Raw genomic sequence first — 25,874 nt, forward strand, 5'->3', positions numbered from 1 at the left:
GTTGTAGGTTGGATGAACATTTTTCAACCACATGATTTCTAACCTATTTGGACACTTTATAACATCTTTCTGCACACATTTTTACAGATTAATTCATTTTCACAAGCGCCACTAGATCAATCTTTGATTTCCATGTGCGGTAGGAATTCGGTGTGATTATAAAAATGTATCTGAGTTAATCTCGGTCGAATCTGCGGCCACGCAGTGCCGGTAGTGTCTTCCGCCTGCCAATCAGATCTCTGCTCACCCATCCCCTGGCCGCTGATTGGACAAAATAAACTCCTCGCTAATAGAAATGTAGCACTGCATTCCCACTTGAGGTCTTTCAGTGAGACGCGGACTTGTGAATTTGCAGAGATGGTGCTGAAGGCTGTTTGCGTGCTGAAAGGAACCGGAGAAGTTACCGGTACCGTGTTCTTTGAGCAGGAGGTAAAGTATGTCGTTAATCGGGAAAATGGAAGCCTGCATTTGGCACACTTCTGACTGTCTGCTGCTGGCCTTATCCACAACTAGCAACTTGGCTAGCTAGCGTTCATTCACACAGCCGTTTAACATGACAACTAATTTAGCAAGGCTAGGTAGGACGGGTAGCTAGCTAGTTTTTGTCAAAACCCTTCCAGCGAATTTATGCAACGACGTTTTAGCTAACTTACGTTACAACTTGGACGTGCTCACATTTCGCGATTTCCTTGACCTACATCGTTCATTGTGGCCATCCTCAACCCCCAGGACGTGGGTGCTTCATGATGATTCCCTTGTTGGTCCTGCCCTGCGGTTGTCATAGGGCAAAACATGCCGACACGTAAACCGTGAGCTGCTTATGTGCAGAAACATTTTTTAAAAGACTGAGGCGCAGAATATGTAGTACTTAATTTAATACAATATTTGTATTTCTGTCATGGCTGGACGCAGATGTAATATTGGGGAAGTTCGTTTTGCATGGCCCAGTGCCACGGGTGGGTGGAGATTTCAGATAAGGACCAATGGAGTGATCTAAAATATGAAACTCGGCCTAACCGGGGCACCGGGATATGTAAAACGAACTCTCCCAGTGAAAAGGCAGTGGCGTCCTCTCCACAGCTCCGTCCACACGGTGCATGTTGTTGCTTTCCTCTAAGACGTCATTGTTTTGGTCTCACCTGCTGAATGCTTATTGGCTATTGGCAGCAGTCATTGCCCAATCGCGTTGTAGCACTGCTCATACTACAACATGCGCGACCAAACGGATCGAAAGTTATCAGGACATCCGACAGCGGACTTCAGAAGGAGCAACCATCAAACGACGCGAGTCCTGATTTTACTGATCTTAGCCCAAGTTCATAGGATTTCCATCATGAAAATTCGTCTGGGACGTCGTCAAACTCGTGTAGTGTATGGCTGATATGCGAAATGTTGTTTTGAATAGGGCATGAGACTGCAATCATTGAAGTCGTTTGTGGTGACCGTCAAAAGGTCCGTGCCATCCTGGTTCCTTGGGACATCACTACCGTTTTTAAGTTTCATTTTAAAATGATTAAGTGTAGGGGTTAAGGCACAGGTAGAACAATGAGACAGGTATTTCACCGGATGTATACATGTGAAACATCCGCTTGGCGTGTCCACTCTTGGTAGTGAGAGGAAGCCCAGTGGCCAGCAGTGGGAGGAGATGGATTTCGGCGGACATTTTCCACATTTTCTTAAGGATGAAACATTTGAGCTCAAGACAGTTCTTTTCCCAAAACTAGAATCTGTTATGAATAGAGTGGACTACGTTTTTTTTTTTTGTAGACTTTACCCTTTGCCAAAGTTTTAAAAAATCACCTTATTTAGGAGTGTAAAGGTGAATTGAGTTATTGCACACGCACAGTTCCCTATCGTAAATATGCAGATGCATGCTAGAACGGGCCAGTGGGATCTTGCTAGCTCGTGCTTGGCTCTGCCCACTGACTCATTTGTTCCCATTGGAAATGACAGGCTGTGGGCTGTCTTAGTTTAGTTATACAAATCTTTGGTTAAGGTTTAGGTTAGGGACGTCCAAAGGATTCTGGATAGCACTGACTTATGTCAAAATGAAGAGTGTTGTACGAAACAGTCACTAGCGATTGGATCATCTCTAACCAATCAGAGTATCAAATGCCGCTTTACCCACATGTTCCGGCTCTGGCCCAACCCATCAGTTTCTGGGACCAATCAGACGGTCTAGAATGGATTTCCATTCTAGAAATCGTCGGGAGGTAGCTACTCCTATACAGACTCATTGCAGAGAAGAAACAAACGTCCTTGTGCGTGGCGTAGCGTTTGGCCAGCGCAAGGAGTTTGGGTAGCCAGGCAAGCACAATTTGGCTAGCTACTAACGGTCGCTAGCTACAACTAGCCGTGACAAGCATGTGACAACCTTTGATACCAGTCCACTCATAATCTGCAGTTTCCCTTAAGCCCTCTATGTAAATCATCAATTTAGATAGCCATAGTATTTTGTAAGCAGGGTAAATGGCTATGAGATGAATGCAGGCTAATTGCTAGTTCTGCCTGTTGTACAATTTTAGCTAGCAAGTTGGGTGGGGTTCTAGCTAAACTATGCAACGAACCTTAGCTAGCAAATGTAAAACCAATGCAAGCTACAAGCAACACACGTCACTGTTTTGCTAGCTACTACCACTAGCTACTACTGCTACTATCCTTGTCTACCATCTTCTGGTGCAGAGCCCTGAATCTACATCTCATAAAAAATTAGTTATAGTCAACTGGTTGAGAGGTGATCTAGTAGTTTGTCTACAGTGCATTCGGAAAGTATTCAGACCCCTTGACTTAAAAAAAAGAAATAAAAAAGAACTGATGTCGCGTTAACCGTATTCAGACCCTTTACTCAGTACTTTGTTGAAGCACCTTTTGGCAGCGATTACAACCCCAGTCTGAGGTCCTAAGCGCTCTGGAGCAGGTTTTCATCAGGGATCTCTCTGTACTTTACTCCATTCATCTTTCCCTCTATCCTGACTAGTCTCCCAGTCCCTGCCACTGAAAAGCATCCCCATAGCATGATGCTGCCACCACCATGCTTCACCGTAGCGATGGTGCCAGGTGTCCTCCAGACGTGACGCTTGGCATTCAGGCCAAAGAGTTCAACCTTGGTTTTATCAGACCAAAGAATCTTGTTTCTCATGGTCTGAGAGTCCTTTAGGTGCCTTTTGGCAAACTCCAAGCGGGCTGTCATGTGCCTTTTACTGAGGAGTGGCTTCCGTCTGGCCACTCTACCATATAGGCCTGATTGGTGGAGTGCTGCAGAGATGGTTGTCCTTTTGGAAGGTTCACCCATCTCAAAGGTGCCTCAACAAAGTACTGAGTAAAGGGTCTGAATACTTTTATTTTTAATAATTTAGCAAACATTTCTAAACCTGTTTTTGCTTTGTCATTATGGGGTATTGTGGGTAGATTGATGGGAAAGAAACAATTTAATCCATTTTAGAATAAGGCTGTAACCTAACAAAATGTGGAAAGTCAAGGGGTCTGAATACTTTCCGAATGCACTGTATATTTATATATATATATATATATATATATATATATGGCGGATTGGAAATTATGCAGACAATTTCATTGATGGAAACTACAATCTATCTGCAATATTAAAGCTGATCTACCCTCTAAAATAAAATAAATAAAAAACAACTCCTACCAACTGTCAAGCGTGGTGGTGGTGGTGGTGGTGTGATGGTTTGGGGATGCTTTGCTGTCTCAGGACCTGGATGACTTGCCTTAATAGAAGGAACCATGAATTCTGCTCTGTATCAGAGAATTTTACAGGAGAATGTCAGGCCATCCGTCTGTGAGCTGAAGCGCATCAGGATCATGTAGCAAGACAATTATCCAAAACACACAATCAAGTCTACATGAAAATGGTTAAAAATCAACAAATTAGATTTTTTTGTAATGGCCTAGTCGAAGTCCAGACCTAATCCCAATTAAGATGTTGTGGCGTGACTTGAAACGAGCAGTTCATGCTTGAAAAGCCACAAATGTCGCTGAGTTAAAGCAGTTCTGCATGGAAGAGTGGGCCAATATTCCTCCACAGCGATGTTAGAGACTGATCAACAACTACAGGAAGCATTTTGTTGGAGTCATTGCAGCTAAAGGTGGTATAACTAGTTGAGTGTAAGGGGGCAATTACTTTTTCACACAGGGAAATTGGGTGTTGCATAACTTTGTTAATAAAATAAGTATTTTATTTATTTGTATACTCAGGTTCTCTTTATCTAATATTAGGTTTTGGTTGAAGATCTGATAACATTCAGTATCAAAAATAGAGAATCAGAAAGGGAGCAAATGCTTTTTTAAGACTTCTATTCTTTGGCCCACCCAGAACCCTACTTTTTGGAGGACAAAGGTAAACTTTGTTTTTACAGCATTGTACATTCTAAACACATTTTATATACATGGCACTTATTTTTTTAATGTTTTTACAGTAGTTACATAGCAAGAATAAATTAATTTCATATTTTGATACAGTGGGGAAAAAAAGTATTTAGTCAGCCACCAATTGTGCAAGTTCTCCCACTTAAAAAGATGAGAGAGGCCTGTAATTTTCATCATAGGTACACGTCAACTATGACAGACAAATTGAGGAAAAAAAATCCAGAAAATCACATTGTAGGATTTTTTATGAATTTATTTGCAAATTATGGTGGAAAATAAGTATTTGGTCACCTACAAACAAGCAAGATTTCTGGCTCTCACAGACCTGTAACGTCTTCTTTAAGAGGCTCCTCTGTCCTCCACTCGTTACCTGTATTAATGGCACCTGTTTGAACTTGTTATCAGTATAAAAGACACCTGTCCACAACCTCAAACAGTCACACTCCAAACTCCACTATGGCCAAGACCAAAGAGCTGTCAAAGGACACCAGAAACAAAATTGTAGACCTGCACCAGGCTGGGAAGACTGAATCTGCAATAGGTAAGCAGCTTGGTTTGAAGAAATCAACTGTGGGAGCAATTATTAGGAAATGGAAGACATACAAGACCACTGATAATCTCCCTCGATCTGGGGCTCCACGCAAGATCTCACCCTGTGGGGTCAAAATGATCACAAGAATGGTGAGCAAAAATCCCAGAACCACACAGGGGGACCTAGTGAATGACCTGCAGAGAGCTGGGACCAAAGTAACAAAGCCTACCATCAGTAACACACTACGCCGCCAGGGACTCAAATCCTGCAGTGCAGACGTGTCCCCCTGCTTAAGCCAGTACATGTCCAGGCCCGTCTGAAGTTTGCTTGAGTGCATTTGGATGATCCAGAAGAGGATTGGGAGAATGTCATATGGTCAGATGAAACCAAAATATAACTTTTTGGTAAAAACTCAACTCGTCGTGTTTGGAGGACAAAGAATGCTGAGTTGCATCCAAAGAACTCCATACCTACTGTGAAGCATGGGGGTGGAAACATCATGCTTTGGGGCTGTTTTTCTGCAAAGGGACTAGGACGACTGATCCGTGTAAAGGAAAGAATGAATGGGGCCATGTATCGTGAGATTTTGAGTGAAAACTTCCTTCCATCAGCAAGGGCATTGAAGATGAAACGTGGCTGGGTCTTTCAGCATGACAATGATCCCAAACACACCGCCCGGGCAATGAAGGAGTGGCTTCGTAAGAAGCATTTCAAGGTCCTGGAGTGGCCTAGCCAGTCTCCAGATCTCAACCCCATAGAAAATCTTTGGAGGGAGTTGAAAGTCCGTGTTGCCCAGCGACAGCCCCAAAACATCACTGCTCTAGAGGAGATCTGCATGGAGGAATGGGCCAAAATACCAGCAACAGTGTGTGAAAACCTTGTGAAGACTTTCAGAAAACGTTTGACCTGTGTCATTGCCAACAAAGGGTATATAACAAAGTATTGAGAAACTTTTGTTTTTGACCAAATACTTATTTTCCACCATAATTTGCAAATAAATTCATAAAAAATCCTACAATGTGATTTTCTGGATTTTTTTTCTCATTTTGTCTGTCATAGTTGACGTGTACCTATGATGGAAATTACAGGCCTCTCTCATCTTTTTAAGTGGGAGAACTTGCACAATTGGTGGCTGACTAAATACTTTTTTCCCCCACTGTATATGTTACATCTAGATAGATATGACTGAAAACACTAACTATTATACACCATGAGATTTTAAACCCCTCCCTCAGCTACTCTTGTCTATTTCACCGATCTCCCTCTTATGATTTCCATATAATGTATTTTTCAACTGTGCTGTGATGTTTCACATACATTCTGAACCTGTCTAATTGCGTAGTGTCTACAGATAAATATTTTTTTACTAAAAGTATACTATTTTTTTTTTGATTGACTATTGTTTTCCAAATCACCCGACAGTGCTATTTGTAGGGTTAATTTTAGATAAATTTTGTGATTTTTTTCCCTCCAGCTATTCCTGAACCTGTGACCAGAAACAAGCTACAATAGGGCAATATGAAAATACGTTTTCTAATGATTCTGTCTCTTCAAAATCTGCACCGCTGAGATGGTTGTATGCCCATATACATAACATTCTGTTTGTGGCAAGAATTTTGTATAATAATTTAAATTAGGAAAACTACGTTTTGAATTCAGCGTTGTTTTGCGTATCAGTTCATAAACCATGTGCCACAGAATCGGCACATCGCAAATCTCTTACCAACTATTTATCAACCTGTAAAGCGCCGCCGCGGTCAACATTTTGGTCCTCAAGTAAAACAGATCTTTTTTTTTCATTTGTGACATTTTGTTTGTTGCCAATTTTGGTCTTTAATAACGGGCTACCTTCTCCTCCTTACACTTGCCTCCATTTTTGCGGTAATGTTATAAGTTTGGATAGAGAAAACGTTTCCATATGTTTAACTGCACATGTGACATAACTCCACATTTCCTATTCATAATATAATTAACAAAGAATTCCCCAAAAATGTAATCCATAATATATTTATTTTTTTATCAATAAATATATATGCACTTAACCATATTTGGAGGATGAAACTAGAATTGTTTTAAGGGTGATTTATTTTGAGAGGTTCAGTTGTAATCTGGATAAAGGGAAACAGGCCATTTTATTCATTATATAAATAAGCATGTTTTATTTTGTCTGGTTTGCCATTCCAAATAAAGTGAAATTTGTTTTGCTCAAATAATTTCAAAGACAAATCGTTTGGCGTAGGCAGGTCCATAAGTAAATAGGTCAACTGGGACATGACTAAAGAAAATTCTAGCAAAATGTATAGCGCATAGAATTAAAAAGGTAATGTCGTACATTAATAATTCTAATCAGACAGGTTTTTTACATGGAAGATACATTGGAGATAATATAAGGCAAGTATTGGAAACAATAGAACACTATGAAAAATCTGGGAAACCAGGCCTGCTATTCATAGCAGACTTTGAAAAGGCATTTGATAAAGTACGACTGGAGTTTATATACACTGCTCAAAAAAAGAAAGGGAACACTAAAATAACACATCCTAGATCTGAATGAATGAAATAATCTTATTAAATACTTTTTTCTTTACATAGTTGAATGTGCTGAGAACAAAATCACACAAATTATCAATGGAAATCAAATGTATCAACCCTTGGAGGTCTGGATTTGGAGTCACACTCAAAATTAAAGTGGAAAACCACACTACAGGCTGATCCAACTTTGATGTAATGTCCTTAAAACAAGTCAAAATGAGGCTCAGTAGTGTGTGTGGCCTCCACGTGCCTGTATGACCTCCCTACAACGCCTGGGCATGCTCCTGATGAGGTGGCGGATGGTCTGGACCTGGACTAAAGCATCCGCCAACTCCTGGACAGTCTGTGGTGCAACGTGGCGTTGGTGGATGAAGCGAGACATGATGTCCCAGATGTGCTCAATTGGATTCAGGTCTGGGGAACGGGCGGGCCAGTCCATAGCATCAATGCCTTCCTCTTGCAGGAACTGCTGACACTCCAGCCACATGACGTCTAGCATTGTCTTGCATTATGAGGAACCCAGGGCCAACCGCACCAGTATATGGTCTCACAAGGGGTCTGAGGATCTCATCTCGGTACCTAATGGCAGTCAGGCTACCTCTGGCGAGCACATGGAGGCCCAAAGAAATGCCACCCCACACCATGACTGACCCACCGCCAAACCGGTCATGCTGGAGGATGTTGCAGGCAGCAGAACGTTCTCCACGGCGTCTCCAGACTCTGTCACGTCTGTCACATTTGTTCAGTGTGAACCTGCTTTCATCTGTGAAGAGCACAGGGCGCCAATGGCGAATTTGCCAATCTTGGTGTTCTCTGGCAAATGCCAAACGTCCTGCATGGTGTTGGGCTGTAAGCACAACCCCCACCTGTGGACGTCAGGCCCTCATACCACCCTCATGGCGTCTGTTTCTGACCGTTTGAGCAGACACATGCACATTTGTGGCCTGCTTGCAGGGCTCTGGCAGTGCTCCTCCTGCTCCTCCTTGCACAAAGGCGGAGGTAGCGGTCCTGCTGCTGGGTTGTTGCCCTCCTACGGCCTCCTCCACGTCTCCTGATGTACTAGCCTGTCTCCTGGTAGCGCCTCCATGCTCTGGACACTACGCTGACAGACACAGCAAACCTTCTTGCCACAGCTCGCATTGATGTGCCATCCTGGATGAGCTGCACTACCTGAGCCACTTGTGTGGGTTGTAGACTCTGTCTCATGCTACCACTAGAGTGAAAGCACCGCCAGCATTCAAAAGTGACAAACATCAGCCAGGAAGCATAGGAACTGAGAAGTGGTCTGTGGTCACCACCTGCAGAACCACTCCTTTATTGGGGGTGTCTTGCTAATTGCCTATAATTTCCACCTGTTGTCTATTCCATTTGCACAACAGCATGTGAAATGTATTGTCAATCAGTGTTGCTTCCTAAGTGGACAGTTTGATTTCACAGAAGTGTGATTGACTTGGAGTTACATTGTGTTGTTTAAGTGTTCCCTTAATTTTTTTGAGAAGAGTATAAATGCCTGGAGCATTTCCATTTTGGAGAATCTCTTTATAAAATGGATTAAAATCATGTATAGTAACCCTAGGTGTAAAATAGTAAATAATGGCTATTTCTCAGAAAGTTTTAAACTGTCAAGAGGAGTGAAACAAGGTTGTCCAATATTGGCATATCTATTTATTGTGGCCATCGAAATGTTAGCAATTAAAATCAGATCCAACAATAATATCAAGGCATTAGAAATCCAGGGTTTAAAAACAAAGGTGTCCTTGTACGCTGATGATTCATGTTTTCTTTTAAATCCACAACTTGAATCCCTCCACAGCCTCATAGAGGATCTAGATACATTTTCTAACCTCTCTGGATTACAACCAAATTATGACAAATGTACTATATTACGTATTGGATCACAAAAAAATATAATTTTTACATTACCATGTAGTTTACCAATAAAATGGTCTGATGGTGATGTGGATATACTCGGAATACATATCCCAAAGGAAATAAATGATCTCACTCCAATACATTTTTATAGAAAGTTAGCTAAAATAGATAAGATCTTGCTACCATGGAAAGGTAAATGCCTGTCTATTTGCGTATGGTCTTGCCTACACCTAGCGAACAGTTTAAAAAAATATATATGACAAAAAAAGATTAATTTTGTCTGGCTTGCTGTTCCAAATAAAATGTAAACGGGCCTAATTATATAATGAATATGAATTCGGAGGACATCAATTATTAAATATTAAAGCATTACACCTATCACTAAAAGCTTCAGTCATACAAAAGTTATACTTAAATCCAAACTGGTTCTCTTGCAAATTAGTAATATTGTCTCACCCAATGTTCAAGAAAGGCCTTTTTCCCTTTATTCAGATTACAACCTCTCACTTTCAGTTATTTGAAAAGGAAATCATCTCCCTAATATCACTATTTCTAAAACAAGCCATTGAAAGTTGGTTGCAATTTCAATTTAATCCTCCAGAAACAACAGAACAAATAATGCAACAAATATTGTGGTTAAACTCAAATATACTAATTGATAAAAAACCATTATTTAAAAAAGGTATAATCTTCGTAAATGATATCATCTGTAGGACTGGTGGAGTTATGTCACACATGCAGCTAACAAAAACATATGGAAATGTCTGCTCTACCCAAAATTACAAAAAAATAATTGCAGCATTACTGCAAAAATGGAAGAGGAAAGTGGAAGGAGGAGAAAGTAAGGAACTTGTCTGTCAGCCTTGCATTAAAGAACATAATTGGTTAAAGAAAATTGTGATAAATAAAAAAGTATACCAGTTTCATTTAAGGACCAAAGGATTGACAGCCGTCCCATATAGATTGCAAAATAGTTGGGAAGAGATTTTCTACGTACCGATTCCATGGCATAGTGTTTAAGAACTGATACGCAAAACGACGCCGGATTCAAAACATATAATTGTTCAATTTAAATTATTATAGAAAATTCTTGCTACCAATAGAATGTTATTTATATGGGGGATTCAATCTTCCCAGCTCTGCAGATTTTGCTGTGAGGAGACAATCATTAGATCATTTGTTTTGGTTCTGTCCATTTGTAGCCTGTTTTTGGACACAGGTCCAGGAATTGCTGAAGGATTGCAATATTTACCTGGAGCTAACCCTGCAGATAGCACTACTGGGTGATCTGAAAAGTCATAGTCAATCGATCAATAATATAATAACTAGGGGTGTAACGATTCGTTTTAACAACGATTCGATTTGTATCACGATTCGTGGTTGTCGATACGATTCAAGGACGATATTGGTTCATTTAGAACGATACGATCCGAAACGATTCAGTGACTTGAAATCGATTCAGTAACCTTTTAGCCAAAAATTCAACCAGTGTGACTGAAATAAATACCTGGATACTGGGCAGTGCAGGTGAAGTTTCCTAGATTCCTGTTTCTTGTAAGGACCGCAATGGTGGCTTGATAATTTCTCGCTCGTCGGCTTCTCCTCTGTCGTCCGCCATGCTATGTTTTGTTGTCTTGGCGCCTTTGCGCTGCTGCTGGCGCGGGGCGATGACGTCACGGATAGGCAGACTGAATCGAGTAATGTTTAAAGCCTTTATCATTAAAAGTGCTAAGAAAAAACATCCATATAAAGTCTGACGTGCTTAAATCCAATGGGTTATTTCCTAGTATCGATACAATCGATTTATTACATTTTAAAACTATGTTAGATTGATATATGTTGTCCAAAAGGCCAACTCGCCGAGCACAGATCGATGTAGTTGGATCATAGGAATATAAATCGATACATCGATGTAGTAGATGGATCGTTACACCCCTAATAATAACACTTTTAGCAAAAATTTTTATTTTCAATGTACAATCTGTAGAAACTATGAGAATAGAAGGGTTCAGAACTTTTGTAAAACATCACAGCACAGTTGAAAAATATATATGGCAAATAGAAATCCAATATGGATGGTGTTAAGAGATAGATGGGAGGTGTTGAATGGAGTTGAAGGATGGGACTAATAACAACAAGATAACTAATGTAAAGCATACTGTGTCCATTTTTAAAAACATTTGAGTCATTTAGCAGACGCTCTTATCCAGAGTGACTTACGGTTAGTGAGTGCATACATTTTTCATACTAAGTGTATATAGGTTGAGAGCTTTTGTGAAAGACCACAGTTAGAAAGATATGGCATATAGAGGCAACATCTTCTGCAGAGTGCCAGTCTTTTTCTGCACTCTTGCCCACTCCTTATGGAATTGTCATGCAACATTGGCTTGACAATAACAGCAACAGATATGGGACCAGGCTAGAGTCATTCTGCCTCGTCCCCCATTTTTTAAAATTTCCCCTTGAACCTAGTCTGGTGTCAAAAAACTAAGAAAAGTTTGCATAAAAAGTAGTGTGGCCAACTGACTGTGTGGTTGACAGTTGCTTCCTCAAAATGTCAAAAGTAGCCTAACAGCTAGCTAGCTACAGTTCTTGGTTTAGGTGCTAACACATGGCTCATTGAGATGCTAATTGAAACGGTCTTCCCAATCCTGACACAAGATTTTGACACCTCATTTCAAACCCCATTCTATAGTCTAATGGTACCCCCTGAGTGTTTGACTGTCCATCTGTGACTTCAATGTGTGCGTGTTTTCCTTGTGGTTCCACTGCATCTCTTCCTCTCTCTTTCACCCTGTGTTCCTCTGTGTTTCGCCCTGTGTTTCACCCTGTGTTCCCCTGTGTTTCACCCTGTGTTCCTCTGTGTTTCGCCCTGTGTTTCACCCTGTGTTCCCCTGTGTTTCACCCTGTGTTCCTCTGTATTTCGCCCTGTGTTTCACCCTGTGTTTCACCCTGTGTTCCTCTGTATTTCGCCCTGTGTTCCTCTGTGTTTCACCCTGTGTTCCTCTGTATTTCACCCTGTGTTCCTCTGTATTTCGCCCTGTGTTCCTCTGTGTTTCACCCTGTGTTCCTCTGTATTTCGCCCTGTGTTCCTCTGTGTTTCGCCCTGTGTTCCTCTGTATTTCGCCCTGTGTTCCTCTGTATTTCGCCCTGTGTTCCTCTGTATTTCACCCTGTGTTCCTCTGTATTTCGCCCTGTGTTCCCCTGTGTTTCACCCTGTGTTCCTCTGTATTTCGCCCTGTGTTCCTCTGTATTTCGCCCTGTGTTCCTCTGTGTTTCACCCTGTGTTCCTCTGTATTTCGCCCTGTGTTCCTCTGTGTTTCGCAATGTGTTTCACCCTGTGTTCCTCTGTGTTTCACCCTGTGTTTCACCCTGTGTTCCTCTGTATTTCGCCCTGTGTTCCTCTGTGTTTCACCCTGTGTTCCTCTGTATTTCGCCCTGTGTTCCTCTGTGTTTCACCCTGTGTTCCTCTGTATTTCGCCCTGTGTTCCTCTGTATTTCGCCCTGTGTTCCTCTGTGTTTCACCCTGTGTTCCTCTGTATTTCGCCCTGTGTTCCTCTGTGTTTCACCCTGTGTTCCTCTGTGTTTCACCCTGTGTTCCTCTGTATTTCGCCCTGTGTTCCTCTGTATTTCGCCCTGTGTTCCTCTGTATTTCGCCCTGTGTTCCTCTGTGTTTCACCCTGTGTTCCTCTGTATTTCGCCCTGTGTTCCTCTGTGTTTCACCCTGTGTTCCTCTGTGTTTCACCCTGTGTTCCCCTGTATTTCGCCCTGTGTTCCTCTGTGTTTCACCCTGTGTTCCTCTGTATTTCGCCCTGTGTTCCTCTGTATTTCGCCCTGTGTTCCTCTGTATTTCGCCCTGTGTTCCTCTGTGTTTCACCCTGTGTACCCCTGTATTTCGCCCTGTGTTCCTCTGTGTTTCACCCTGTGTTTCACCCTGTGTTCCTCTGTATTTCGCCCTGTGTTCCTCTGTATTTCGCCCTGTGTTCCCCTGTATTTCGCCCTGTGTTCCCCTGTATTTCGCCCTGTGTTCCCCTGTATTTCGCCCTGTGTTCCTCTGTATTTCGCCCTGTGTTCCTCTGTGTTTCACCCTGTGTTCCTCTGTATTTCGCCCTGTGTTCCTCTGTATTTCGCCCTGTGTTCCTCTGTGTTTCACCCTGTGTTCCTCTGTATTTCGCCCTGTGTTCCTCTGTGTTTCACCCTGTGTTTCAACCTGTGTTCCTCTGTATTTCGCCCTGTGTTCCTCTGTGTTTCACCCTGTGTTCCTCTGTATTTCGCCCTGTGTTCCTCTGTGTTTCACCCTGTGTTCCTCTGTATTTCGCCCTGTGTTCCTCTGTATTTCGCCCTGTGTTCCTCTGTGTTTCGCCCTGTGTTCCTCTGTGTTTCACCCTGTGTTCCTCTGTATTTCGCCCTGTGTTCCTCTGTGTTTCACCCTGTGTTCCTCTGTATTTCGCCCTGTGTTCCTCTGTGTTTCACCCTGTGTTCCTCTGTATTTCGCCCTGTGTTCCTCTGTGTTTCGCCCTGTGTTCCTCTGTATTTCGCCCTGTGTTCCTCTGTATTTCGCCCTGTGTTCCTCTGTGTTTAACCCTGTGTTCCTCTGTATTTCGCCCTGTGTTCCTCTGTGTTTCACCCTGTGTTCCTCTGTGTTTCACCCTGTGTTCCCCTGTATTTCGCCCTGTGTTCCTCTGTGTTTCGCCCTGTGTTCCTCTGTATTTCGCCCTGTGTTCCTTTGTGTTTCACCCTGTGTTCCTCTGTATTTCGCCCTGTGTTCCTCTGTATTTCGCCCTGTGTTCCTCTGTATTTCGCCCTGTGTTCCTCTGTGTTTCACCCTGTGTTCCTCTGTGTTTCACCCTGTGTTCCCCTGTATTTCGCCCTGTGTTCCTCTGTGTTTCACCCTGTGTTTCACCCTGTGTTCCTCTGTATTTCGCCCTGTGTTCCTCTGTGTTTCACCCTGTGTTCCCCTGTATTTCGCCCTGTGTTCCTCTGTGTTTCACCCTGTGTTTCACCCTGTGTTCCTCTGTATTTCGCCCTGTGTTCCTCTGTGTTTCACCCTGTGTTTCACCCTGTGTTCCTCTGTGTTTCACCCTGTGTTCCTCTGTATTTCGCCCTGTGTTCCTCTGTATTTCGCCCTGTGTTCCCCTGTATTTCGCCCTGTGTTCCCCTGTATTTCGCCCTGTGTTCCCCTGTATTTCGCCCTGTGTTCCTCTGTATTTCGCCCTGTGTTCCCCTGTATTTCGCCCTGTGTTCCCCTGTATTTCGCCCTGTGTTCCCCTGTATTTCGCCCTGTGTTCCCCTGTATTTCGCCCTGTGTTCCTCTGTATTTCGCCCTGTGTTCCTCTGTATTTCGCCCTGTGTTCCCCTGTATTTCGCCCTGTGTTCCCCTGTATTTCGCCCTGTGTTCCCCTGTATTTCGCCCTGTGTTCCCCTGTGTTTCACCCTGTGTTCCTCTGTGTTTCACCCTGTGTTCCTCTGTGTTTCGCCCTGTGTTCCGCCCTGTGTTCCTCTGTGTTTCGCCCTGTGTTCCCCTGTGTTTCGCCCTGTGTTCCGCCCTGTGTTCCTCTGTGTTTCGCCCTGTGTTCCCCTGTGTTCCGCCCTGTGTTCCTCTGTGTTTCGCCCTGTGTTCCCCTGTGTTTCGCCCTGTGTTCCGCCCTGTGTTCCTCTGTGTTTCGCCCTGTGTTCCCCTGTGTTTCGCCCTGTGTTCCCCTGTGTTCCGCCCTGTGTTCCGCCCTGTGTTCCGCCCTGTGTTCCTCTGTGTTTCGCCCTGTGTTCCCCTGTGTTCCGCCCTGTGTTCCTCTGTGTTCCCCCCTGTGTTCCCCCCTGTGTTACACCCTGTGTTTGTGTCAACCGACGTTTGTCTCTCTGTTATCAGGGTGACAAAGCCCCAGTGAAACTGACAGGGGAGATCTCAGGTCTGGCCCCGGGGGAACATGGCTTCCACGTCCATGCCTTCGGAGACAACACCAACGGCTGCGTGAGTGCAGGACCCCACTTCAACCCCCAGGAGGACCCACCGATGACGTCAGGTGAGTCTGGCTCCTCACTAGTGGAGTTGGACCATTTGAGGTAAAAAGGGAACTCATCTTTGTATCTGTGCCATAATGGCTACTGTGACAGCATGCGCAGCGCCATTGAGGGATATCTCTATTTTAATGGGCAGAGCCATTGAGGGATATCTCTATTTTAATGGGCAGAGCCATTGAGGGATATCTCTATTTTAATGGACAGAGCCATTAAGGGATATCTCTATTTTAATGGACAGAGCCATTGAGGGATATCTCTATTTTAATGGGCAGAGCCATTGAGGGATATCTCTATTTTAATGGGCAGAGCCATTGAGGGATATCTCTATTTTAATGGACAGAGCCATTGAGGGATATCTCTATTTTAATGGGCAGAGCCATTGAGGGATATCTCTATTTTAATGGGCAGAGCCATTGAGGGATATCTCTATTTTAATGGGCAGAGCCATTGAGGGATATCTCTATTTTAATGGGCAGAGCCATTGAGGGATATCTCTATTTTAATGGGCAGAGCCATTGAGGGATATCTCTATTTTAATGGGCAGAGCCATTGAGGGATATCTCTATTTTAATGGGCAGAGCCATTGAGGGATATCTCTATTTTTATTTGGTCAATGTCTTGTCCTTCCGAGTCAAATAAAATGTTTGTTAACAGGTGTAGACTAACAGTGAAGTGCTTGCTTATTGGTCCTTTTCCAACAACAGAGTTAAAGGTAAAATTGTTTTTTAAATTCAAATCGTGACACGAGGAATAAATACACAGTGAATAACAAGTAAAAAATAACATGGCTATATACAGGAAGTACCAGTACTGAGTGGATGTGCAGGGGTACCAGGTAATAACATGGCTATAAACAGGAAGTACCAGTACCGAGACGATGTGCAGGGGTACCAGGTAATAACATGGCTATAAACAGGAAATACCAGTACCGAGTCGATGCCAGGGGTACCAGGTAATAACATGGCTGTATACAGGGAGTACCAGTACTGAGTGGATGTGCAGGGGTACCAGGTAATAACATGGCTATAAACAGGAAGTACCAGTACCGAGTCGATGCCAGGGGTACCAGGTAATAACATGGCTATAAACAGGAAGTACCAGTACCGAGTCGATGTGCAGGGGTACCAGGTAATAACATGGCTGTATACAGGGAGTACCAGTACTGAGTGGATGTGCAGGGGTACCAGGTAATAACATGGCTATAAACAGGAAGTACCAGTACCGAGTCGATGCCAGGGGTACCAGGTAATAACATGGCTATAAACAGGAAGTACCAGTACCGAGTCGATGTGCAGGGGTACCAGGTAATAACATGGCTATAAACAGGAAGTACCAGTACCGAGTCGATGCGCAGGGGTACCAGGTAATAACATGGCTATAAACAGGAAATACCAGTACAGAGTCGATGCGCAGGGTTTCCGTTAGCCGGTAATAGCCGGCTTTTGACCCCGAAACATTTTTAGAAGCCGATAAATAAAATTTGCGCCGGCCAATTGTCCGGGAGAAGAAATTCCATTGTGGAATGTTTTTTAAATCATTGATGTAAATACCAGTCGATGTAAATACATTTCACTGGTCATGCTTATCTGTCTATAGGTTAATTTCCATAATTTAGTGGAATTAAATTGTAACCCAGGCCTACTCGTTGTATGAATTTGGGATCGATCATCCCACAACTGTCCCTGTGCTATTCTATTGGCCAACAAGCTGACCAATAGAATAGGTAAAATGTTCTACTACGGGGGATAGTAGATTGACATACAGTGCATTCGTAAAATATTCAGACCCCTTGACCTTTCCCACATTTTGTTACTTTACAGCCTTATTCTAAAATTGATTAGTTTTTTCCCCTCATCAATCTACACGCAACACCCCATAATGACAAAGAAAAAACAGGTTTGTAGAAACTTGTAAAAATGTAATAAAATATAATTGAAATACCACATTTACATAAATATTCAGACCCTTTACTCAGTACTTTGTTGAAGCACCTTTGGCAGCGACTACAGCCTCGAGTCTTCTTGGGTATGACGCTACAAGCTTGGCACACCTGTATTTTGGGAGATTCTCCCATTCTTCTCTGCAGATCCTCTCAAGCTCTGTCAGGTTGAATGGGGAGCGTCGCTGGACAGCTATTTTCAGGTCTCTCCAGAGATGTTCGATCGGGTTCAAGTCCGGGCTCTGGCTGGGCCTCTCAAGGACATTCAGAGACTTGTCCCGAAGCCACTCCTGCGTTGTCTTGGCTGTGTGCTTAGGGTCGTTGTCCTGTTGGAAGGTGAACCTTTGCCCCAGTCTGAGGTCCTGAGCGCTCTGGAGCAGGTTTTCATCAAGGATCTCTCTGTACTTTGCTCCGTTCATCTTTCCCTCGATCCTGACTAGTTTCCCAGTCCCTGCCGCTGAAAAACATCCCCACGGCATGATGCTGCCACCACCATGCTTCACCGTAGGGATGGTGCCAGATTTCCTCCAGACGTGACGCTTGGCATTGAGGCCAAAGAGTTCAATCTTGGTTTCATCAGACCAGATAATCTTGTTTCTCATGTTCTGAGAGTCCTTTAGGGACCTTTTGGCAAACTCCAAGCGGGATGTCATGTGCCTTTTACTGAGGAATGGCTTCCGTCTGGCCACTCTACCATTAAGGCCTGATTGGTGGAGTGCTGCAGAGATGGTTGTCCTTATGGAAGTTTCTCCATCGGGTACTTGGTCACCTCCCTGACCAAGGCCCTTCTCCCCCGATTGCTCAGTTTGGCATGATGGTTCCAAACTTCTTCTTCCATTTAAGAATGATGGAGGCCACTGTGTTCTTGGGGACCTTCAATGCTGCAGATGTTTTTTGGTACCCTTCCCCAGATTTTTTATTTAAAAGTTTGTACTTTTACCCCTTTTTCTCCCCAGTTTTGTGATATCCAATTGGTAGTTAGTCTTGTCCCATCGCTGCAACTCCCGTGAGGACTCTGGAGAGGTGTAAGTCCCGAGTTGAGCTCCCGAGTGGCGCAGTGGTCTAAGGCACTGCATCGCAGTGCTAGCTGTGCCACTAGAGATCCTGGTTCGAATCCAGGCTCTGTCGTAGCCGGCCGCGACCGGGAGACCCATGGGGCGGCGCACAATTGGCCCAGCGTCATCCAGGGTAGGGGAGGGAATGGCCGGCAGGGATGTAGCTCAGTTGGTAGAGCATGGCGTTTGCAACGCCAGGGTTGTGGGTTCGATTCCCACTGGGGGCCAGTAAGAAAAAAAAAAAAATGTATGGACTCACTAACTGTAAGTCGCTCTGAATAAGAGCGTCTGCTAAATGACGTAAATGTAAGTCGAGAGCCATGCGTCCTCCGAAACACAACCCTGCCAAGCCGCACTGCTTCTTGACACACTGCTCGCTTAACCCGGAAGCCAGCCGCACCAATGTGTTGAAGTAAACACTGTACAAATGGCGACCGACGTCAGCTTGCAGGCGCCCTGCCCGCCACAACGAGTTGCTAGAGCGCGATGGGACAAGGAAAGCCCAGCCGGCCAAACCCTCCCCTAACCCGGACGACTCTGGGCCAATTGTGCGCCGCCTCATGGGTCTGTTTCGGCTTTAGAAAAATAATCTTGGTTTTTCAATTTCAGTATTGATCTTTTTCAACTACATCACACCTGCCCAGAACTACTAGCCCACACTTCTCCAGCGTCACATACCTGGTAAAATAAAGGTTAAATAATACAAAAATAAATAGTCAATTGGTATTTTATTAGGATCCCCATTAGCTGTTGCAAAAGCAGCAGCTACTCTTCCTGGGGTTCAAACAAAACATGAAACATGACATAATACAGAACATTAATAGACAAGAACAGCTCAAGGACAGAACTACATTAATTAAATACAATCAAACTAACAAGGGCAATGATCAGAAGTCAGTCATAACATGGCTAATATGCTAGCGCACGTGTCAAACAAGACTAGGACACAAGCGAGTCTAAATTAGTCAACAGTTGAGTCATTTACTTTATGAAATTACAGCCTGATGTATCGGTGACTTCAACTTGAGTTGTGCTGGTCCGTGAATTCGTAGGTTTCTTCATTATGGCACTAATTGAGTTTGACACCCCTGAGCAAGCATATCTGTTTATTTAGCAAGCTAAAAACACAGAGCCTAACATTAGCTAGCTAGCTGGCTGGCTGCTGGGAGGATGTCGTATCATTGGAGGTGATCGATCAAATGGGCAGGCAGGCAAGTTCCCATTCAGTTGTCAAAATGTGGGTTGGGAACAGCATGCATTGGCAGGCAAGCTGCAGAAGGACGAGCAGGCTACTATTCCCCATCATTTATCAGTGCAATTTTGACGACCAACAAGCTTAAACCTTCGTTAGATTTTAGCTCTTCTCGCTCTGGCTAGCATTAGTTGTTGATCATCTTGTTGATGTGCATAACTGAGGGAGAGAGAGACTACCTTTTCATAGTTGTTTGATCAAGAGGACTGTAAAGTTCCCAAATGTAAGAGGACTCCCATTGTATTTATATATTTGCAGAAATACATTCAAGTGTATTTTTTTGGCGAAATGCGTTCTAATTATCTAAAGTCGTGCTGTTTCTACTGCCTGTAAAAACACATTGAAAAACCTCCCTGGTCTTTGGTTGAATCGGAGTTTGAAATGTACGATCTACCAATAGGTGCCCTTCTTTGTGAGGCATTCGGGAAACCTCCCTGGTCATTGTGGTTGATATTCACTGCTCGACTGGGGGACATTACAGATAACTGTATGTGTGGGGTACAGAGATGAGGTAGTCATTAAAAAAATAATGTTAAACACTATTATTGCACACAGAGTGAGTCCATGCAACTTATTATGTGTCTTGAACTTATATAGGCCCTAACAAAGGGGCTGAATATTTATTGACTCGAGACATTTTCATTTTTTTATTAATATATATTTTTTTAAATCACAATTCCACTTTGACATTATGGGGTATTGTGTGTAGGCCAGTGACAGTCTCAATTTAATCATTTAAATTCCAGCTGTAACACAAAGTGGAAAAAAGTCCAGGGGTGTAAATATGTTCTAAATCCACTGTATTAATGAAGCTGTTGACTGGTAAACTCTGTTATCGGATGAATCCCCAAACATATTCCAGCCAAACGGAGAGCGTGGTACTGGTGCTTCCTGATTTTGAGTTTTTGCTTGTAAACGGGAATCAGGAGGATCGAGTTATGGTCTGATTTCCAAATGGCAGGGCCTTGTATGCGTTTCTGTGTGTGGAATAAAAGTGATCTACAGTTTTGTGGTCTGTAGTTGCATAGGTGACATGCTGGTAAAAGGGATTTCAGTTTCCCTGCATTAAATCACTGTCCACTAGAAGCGCTGCCTCTGGATGAGCATTTTCTTGTTTGCTTCTACAGCTTGTTGAGTGTGGTCTTAGTGCCAGCATCGGTTTGTGGGGCTAAATGGACAGCTATGAAAAATATATAAAATATAGAAACTCTCTTGGTAAACAAACTGAAAGCTACGCAGACTGTTGTTGTTTGAACAGGTATAAAAGCCAAGGTTGGTGATTTTACTCCCACCTGCAGATCTGGAATGTATTCTCAGCAGTATAATTCATTGGCTGATCCCTCCTGTTGACCTGGATGGGATAATGTAATGCCTTCCTCAACCCGTAGGAAGTCCCACCCCAGTTCACTACTTTCAAATGTTGGAGGCCCTCCGTGTCCGTGCTAAAACAGGTTCTATCCATCCTTTCTCTCTTTCTAACTCTGATTTAGGCCCTGCTAGATGGCCGCTAGAAATGACCTGTTGCTGCGGTTATCCAGATGGTTAGACAAAAAAACCCACCAGTGTTTTTATAGAATGCTTAGAATCAAGCATATAGAATTCTGAGCTCAACAGTTCTACTTGTGTAAAGGTAATGAACTATAGCATTTAAAACCGATCAGGCTGGCTAGTGTTATAAGCTAACCCCACTATCACGGAGTTTCATGTTTGCACAACAGTCGGGGCTTGTTTGAGAGATCACTGTCTAGCATGTCAATGATCTGCTCCTGTTCCTTCTGTTTAAAGCGTCTGTCTGTCTGTCTCATCTCATGTTCTTCAACAACTATGTTGTCCCAGCAGAACCGTCATGGTGGAGAGAACATGGTTGAACCTCGATTGGCTCTATGGCTTAATCCGCATAGTCTGTCTGTCCTGGGAGGCAATGAGATTGGATTCTGGTCTTGAGCTGTATTTTGTCATGGAAATTCCTATCCTGAGACTACGAGCTTTGCTTCCTTTCTTATCTGGGAACAAAGGCTTCAACCAAACACATATGCTTACCCTGTTGACAATGTCTTAGCCAGCTGTGCCACGAAAAGCTACCAATTCAGCTACTAATGGAGACATTTCAAGTTTCTCCTGTGAATGGAAGCATAGTATGCACTCAATGTGCAAAACAGTTCTAGTGTCAAACCAATATGCTTTTATAATCTCAAAGATTTCCTTTGACTAGATCTACACAAGTGGGAAAAGGGGTTTAGAAATGTCAGTCACCCAGTCTTACCTTTTTGTTTTGCTATGTTGTTGTGCACGTAGGAGTTAAACTACTGTAAAGCCAACCTCTCTCTGAGCTGTTCTCTCTGTGTTGCCGACCTCTCTCTGACCAGCTGTTCTCTCTGTGTTGCCGACCTCTCTCTGAGCTGTTCTCTCTGTGTTGCCGACCTCTTTCTGAGCTGTTCTCTCTGTGTTGCCGACCTCTCTCTGAGCTGTTCTCTCTGTGTTGCCGACCTCTCTCTGAGCTGTTCTCTCTGTGTTGCCGACCTCTCTCTGAGCTGTTCTGTCTCTGTGTTGCCGACTTCTCTTTGAGCTGTTCTGTCTCTGTGTTGCCGACCTCTCTCTGAGCTGTTCTGTCTCTGTGTTGCCGACTTCTCTTTGAGCTGTTCTGTCTCTGTGTTGCCGACCTCTCTCTGAGCTGTTCTGTCTCTGTATTGCCGACCTCTCTCTGAGCTGTTCTGTCTCTGTATTGCCGACCTCTCTCTGAGCTGTTCTGTCTCTGTGTTGCCGACCTCTCTCTGACCAGCTGTTCTGTCTCTGTGTTGCCGACCTCTCTCTGACCAGCTGTTCTGTCTCTGTGTTGCTAGGCACGTCGGGACCTTGGCAACGTGACTGCAGGAGCTGACAATGTGGCTAAGATCAACATCCAGGACAAGATACTGACTCTCACTGGACCCAACTCTATCATCGGCAGGACCATGGTGGTAAGAACAGACATTGCCTGACCTATAGCTGCATGTTGTATCCACTAGACAGGAAATGGAAGGAAATGCTCAGAAAGTTCTCCAAGTAAACACAACCCTGTTCTCGCCCCATCTCCCCCTTTCACTCTGTTTTTACTACCTTTTCCCATCTCTCCGTCTCCTCCCTGCCTCTGTACCATTAGATCCATGAGAAGGCTGATGACCTGGGGAAAGGAGGCAACGAGGAGAGTGTGAAGACGGGCAACGCCGGGGGTCGCCAGGCCTGTGGTGTAATTGGAATTACCCAGTGAACACTCGCCCCTACTGGGTAGCACAGGAACCACTAGCCACCGCTTGAAGACCACCCCGACCACATTTGGAGGCTCTGTAAAGTCTAACCCTACCTAGACCTGTGAGGCACCTCATGTAGATCTGACAGAAAGAGGGTGAGTTTCCCAAAAAAAACAAAGATTGTCTGCAGCCTTAAGGTCATTCTTCGTGGACTTTAGTGCTAAAGATGAACTTGATGTTTTTGGGAAACTCACCCCTGAAGGTGTCCAGGGCTCTGAAGGGCTTTAACTCAGGGACACATCTGGGACGTTGAAGTTGAGGACGGATCTAATAAAGTGCTCTAGGGGTTAGCGGCTAGGGGCTAGGGGGTAGGGGCTAGGGGGTAGGGGCTAGGGGGTAGGGGCTAGGGGGTAGGGGCTAGGGGTTAGCGGCTAGGGGTTAGCGGCTAGGGGTTAGCGGCTAGGGGGTAGGGGTTAGCGGCTAGGGGGTAGATTAGGGAATAAACATTTAGACTATAGACTATCGTCTGTACACCCATCGGTCCTAAGCACTGTTGCCTCTGTTTTGTGAAAGTGTGGGATTATTCTTCTACGCTGTCCAAAGTTAGTATGGAAGCAGTAAACATATATTATACATTAGGTGTGTCTGAAATGGCGCCCTAAACCCTATATAGTGCGCTACCTTCAGCTAGGGCCCGTAGGGATCCGGTCAAAAGTAGTGCACTGTATAGGGTGCCTTTTGATGTTCACTGTGCAAAGCTGCCCAATAAAGAAATAAATACACTATATATCCTTGGTGGTTTTAGGTTGCTGTTTATTTTGGGGTCATTTTTATTTTAGCCTCCATCTCAGGCTTCTCACGTCCAGTGAAGGAGATTTGGAAGGATGGTCACGTGAGACTAAGGACCGTCGTAGGAGAGGTGTGCCTGGCAGGTTGGTATTCCACAGATTGAAAAGTAACTATTGTGTATATACATTATCTGTTGCTGTAGACTTCTGAGTAAGCCTTCGCTCAAATACACGACCCAGCGAAATAGTCTCATAATTAGTTGAATCAAGTGCCAACTGTATCGCTGCAGGCCCAGGGTTGTTGATCGTGGTGTTGCTGCTTTCTCTGCTGAAAACGTCTGACTGTAAGACTCGTCAGTACAGTAGATTGTTCTTGTCAAGTGGTAGCATTGTTTGGTGCCTCTAGATGGCGCCACTCCACTGTCCAGTCACAGGCTAAATCTGTCTCTCAATTGCTTAAAAATCCATCCTCTCCTGGGGCCTCATCAACTGTGTGTAATGCTCATAAAATCCTGGTGTATTTTATGGTAACAAAAACACCCTCCATTCACCTTGCATGGTAACAAAAACACCCTCATTTGCTGCATGATTTGGATAAGTTGGAACTGGGCCATGACAGTTTATAAAAGAGTGCAATGGCAAATTCGATGGGAAGAGACTTGACAATTTAAAAGAATATGGTGGAAGGAAGCTCATCATTAGGCTGGGTTAGCTTTCACCTGGTCTGTTATTTCTAATCAGTACAGTGAAGGAGAGGAGGCTTGGAGAGGACAACATATTTTTAGACACTCACAGTGATTTCTGATCCTAGAGGGCGATGTTGAGCTTTGACTGGTAGACGGTAATCAATAATATCTAATAAAACACTAGCTAGACACTCACAGTGAAAGGATGGATAGTGACTGATTTCTGATCCTAGAGGGCGATGTTGTGCTTTGACTGGTAGGCGGTAATCAATAATATCAGCGGACTGTAGTAACTACACGCCTGCACCCACTGCCATCGAGGGTACTTGTAACAACACGAGGCCCATTAGCATTAATAACGTCACTGCATGCCGCACCCACTAGCATTAAGTCAATATAAGCATTACTAGCTAGCTAATACAACACTAGCTAGCTAATACAACGCTAGCTAATAAAACACTAACTGGCTAGCTAATACAACACTAGCTAGTGTGGGGATCTATTTTCTTGTAATTGGATGTGATGCCTAGCTTAGAAAGAATGCATTAATGATTAAACATAAGGTTTGTACTGTACTGATATAAATTGTTTAACCTAACAAGCTGTGATTAATGTGAGGAGCTGTTTTAGGGAGTAGGGGGAGATAAGAACTTGTGTCTCACAATACACGAACACTGCCTCTTTGTGATCTGTGAACCGTCCAAGGACGTAGGTACATAGAGTACAGGGGAACGGTGTCTATGGGTGCTGACTCGAGACGGGTGTGATAACAACTTATGCCTGGCAACAGTGTGCAACGGTGGAGCGCCAAGGGACTGGGACCAGCCTGTGCGCCAACGATTGGCTGAGTAAGTCTGAACCACGCTCAGTCTCTACCCTGATAGGCCCAGCAGAGAGCGGGAACTATCACTGTCAGGGTATTTAAAGAACAGCCTGTAACAATGGATCAGTTCTCTGTCTGCCCTGCGTGGTATTACAGTGAGCCCGTATACGAACTCTCATATTTACCATTTAAGCATTTGCATTAATAATTACTAGACTAACTTGGATACTGTGTAATGACCTCTTTTGTCTCAAATACCAGATTTGAATTGACGCAACTTAACACTAGCTAATACAACACTAGCTAGCTAATACAACGCTAGCTAATACAACACTAACTGGCTAGCTAATACAACACTAACTGGCTAGCTAAAACAACACTAACTGGCTAGCTAAAACAACACTAAATAGCTAGCTAATGCAACACTAACTGGCTGGCTAATACAACACTAACTGGCTAGCTAATACAACACTAACTGGCTAGCTAATACAACACTAACTGGCTAGCTAATACAACACTAACTAGCTAGCTAATACAACACTAACTGGCTAGCTAATACAACACTAACTGGCTAGCTAGCACAATATCTGCTAGAGTCAGACCCTATTGAACCCAACTCTCCCGTGGCACTATTTAGTGGGCGAGGTGTGTGGTTGATCGTCACTACAAGCCACACCCACCGGTCTGCAGATAGACCCTACTCGGTAGTGTCTGAATCTACAGGCGTTGACTGGTAGCTGGTAGGTCAAATCAAATATATT

General features: G+C 43.8%; 1 pseudogene across 1 annotated transcript; it reads left to right on the forward strand.

Annotated features, from left to right (window-relative positions):
- The first annotated feature begins 357 nt into the window (after nt 1–357).
- Nucleotides 358–22,836, forward strand: LOC311121420 (superoxide dismutase [Cu-Zn]-like; annotated as a pseudogene). The gene is made up of 4 exons: nt 358–429; nt 15,192–15,345; nt 22,430–22,546; nt 22,729–22,836. The product of its transcript is annotated as a superoxide dismutase [Cu-Zn]-like (transcript).
- Nucleotides 22,837–25,874: the final 3,038 nt, after the last annotated feature.

This window comes from Coregonus lavaretus, assembly GCF_964263955.1.
Source record: "Coregonus lavaretus genome assembly, contig: HAP1_SCAFFOLD_405, whole genome shotgun sequence".
NCBI lineage: Eukaryota > Metazoa > Chordata > Actinopteri > Salmoniformes > Salmonidae > Coregonus > Coregonus lavaretus.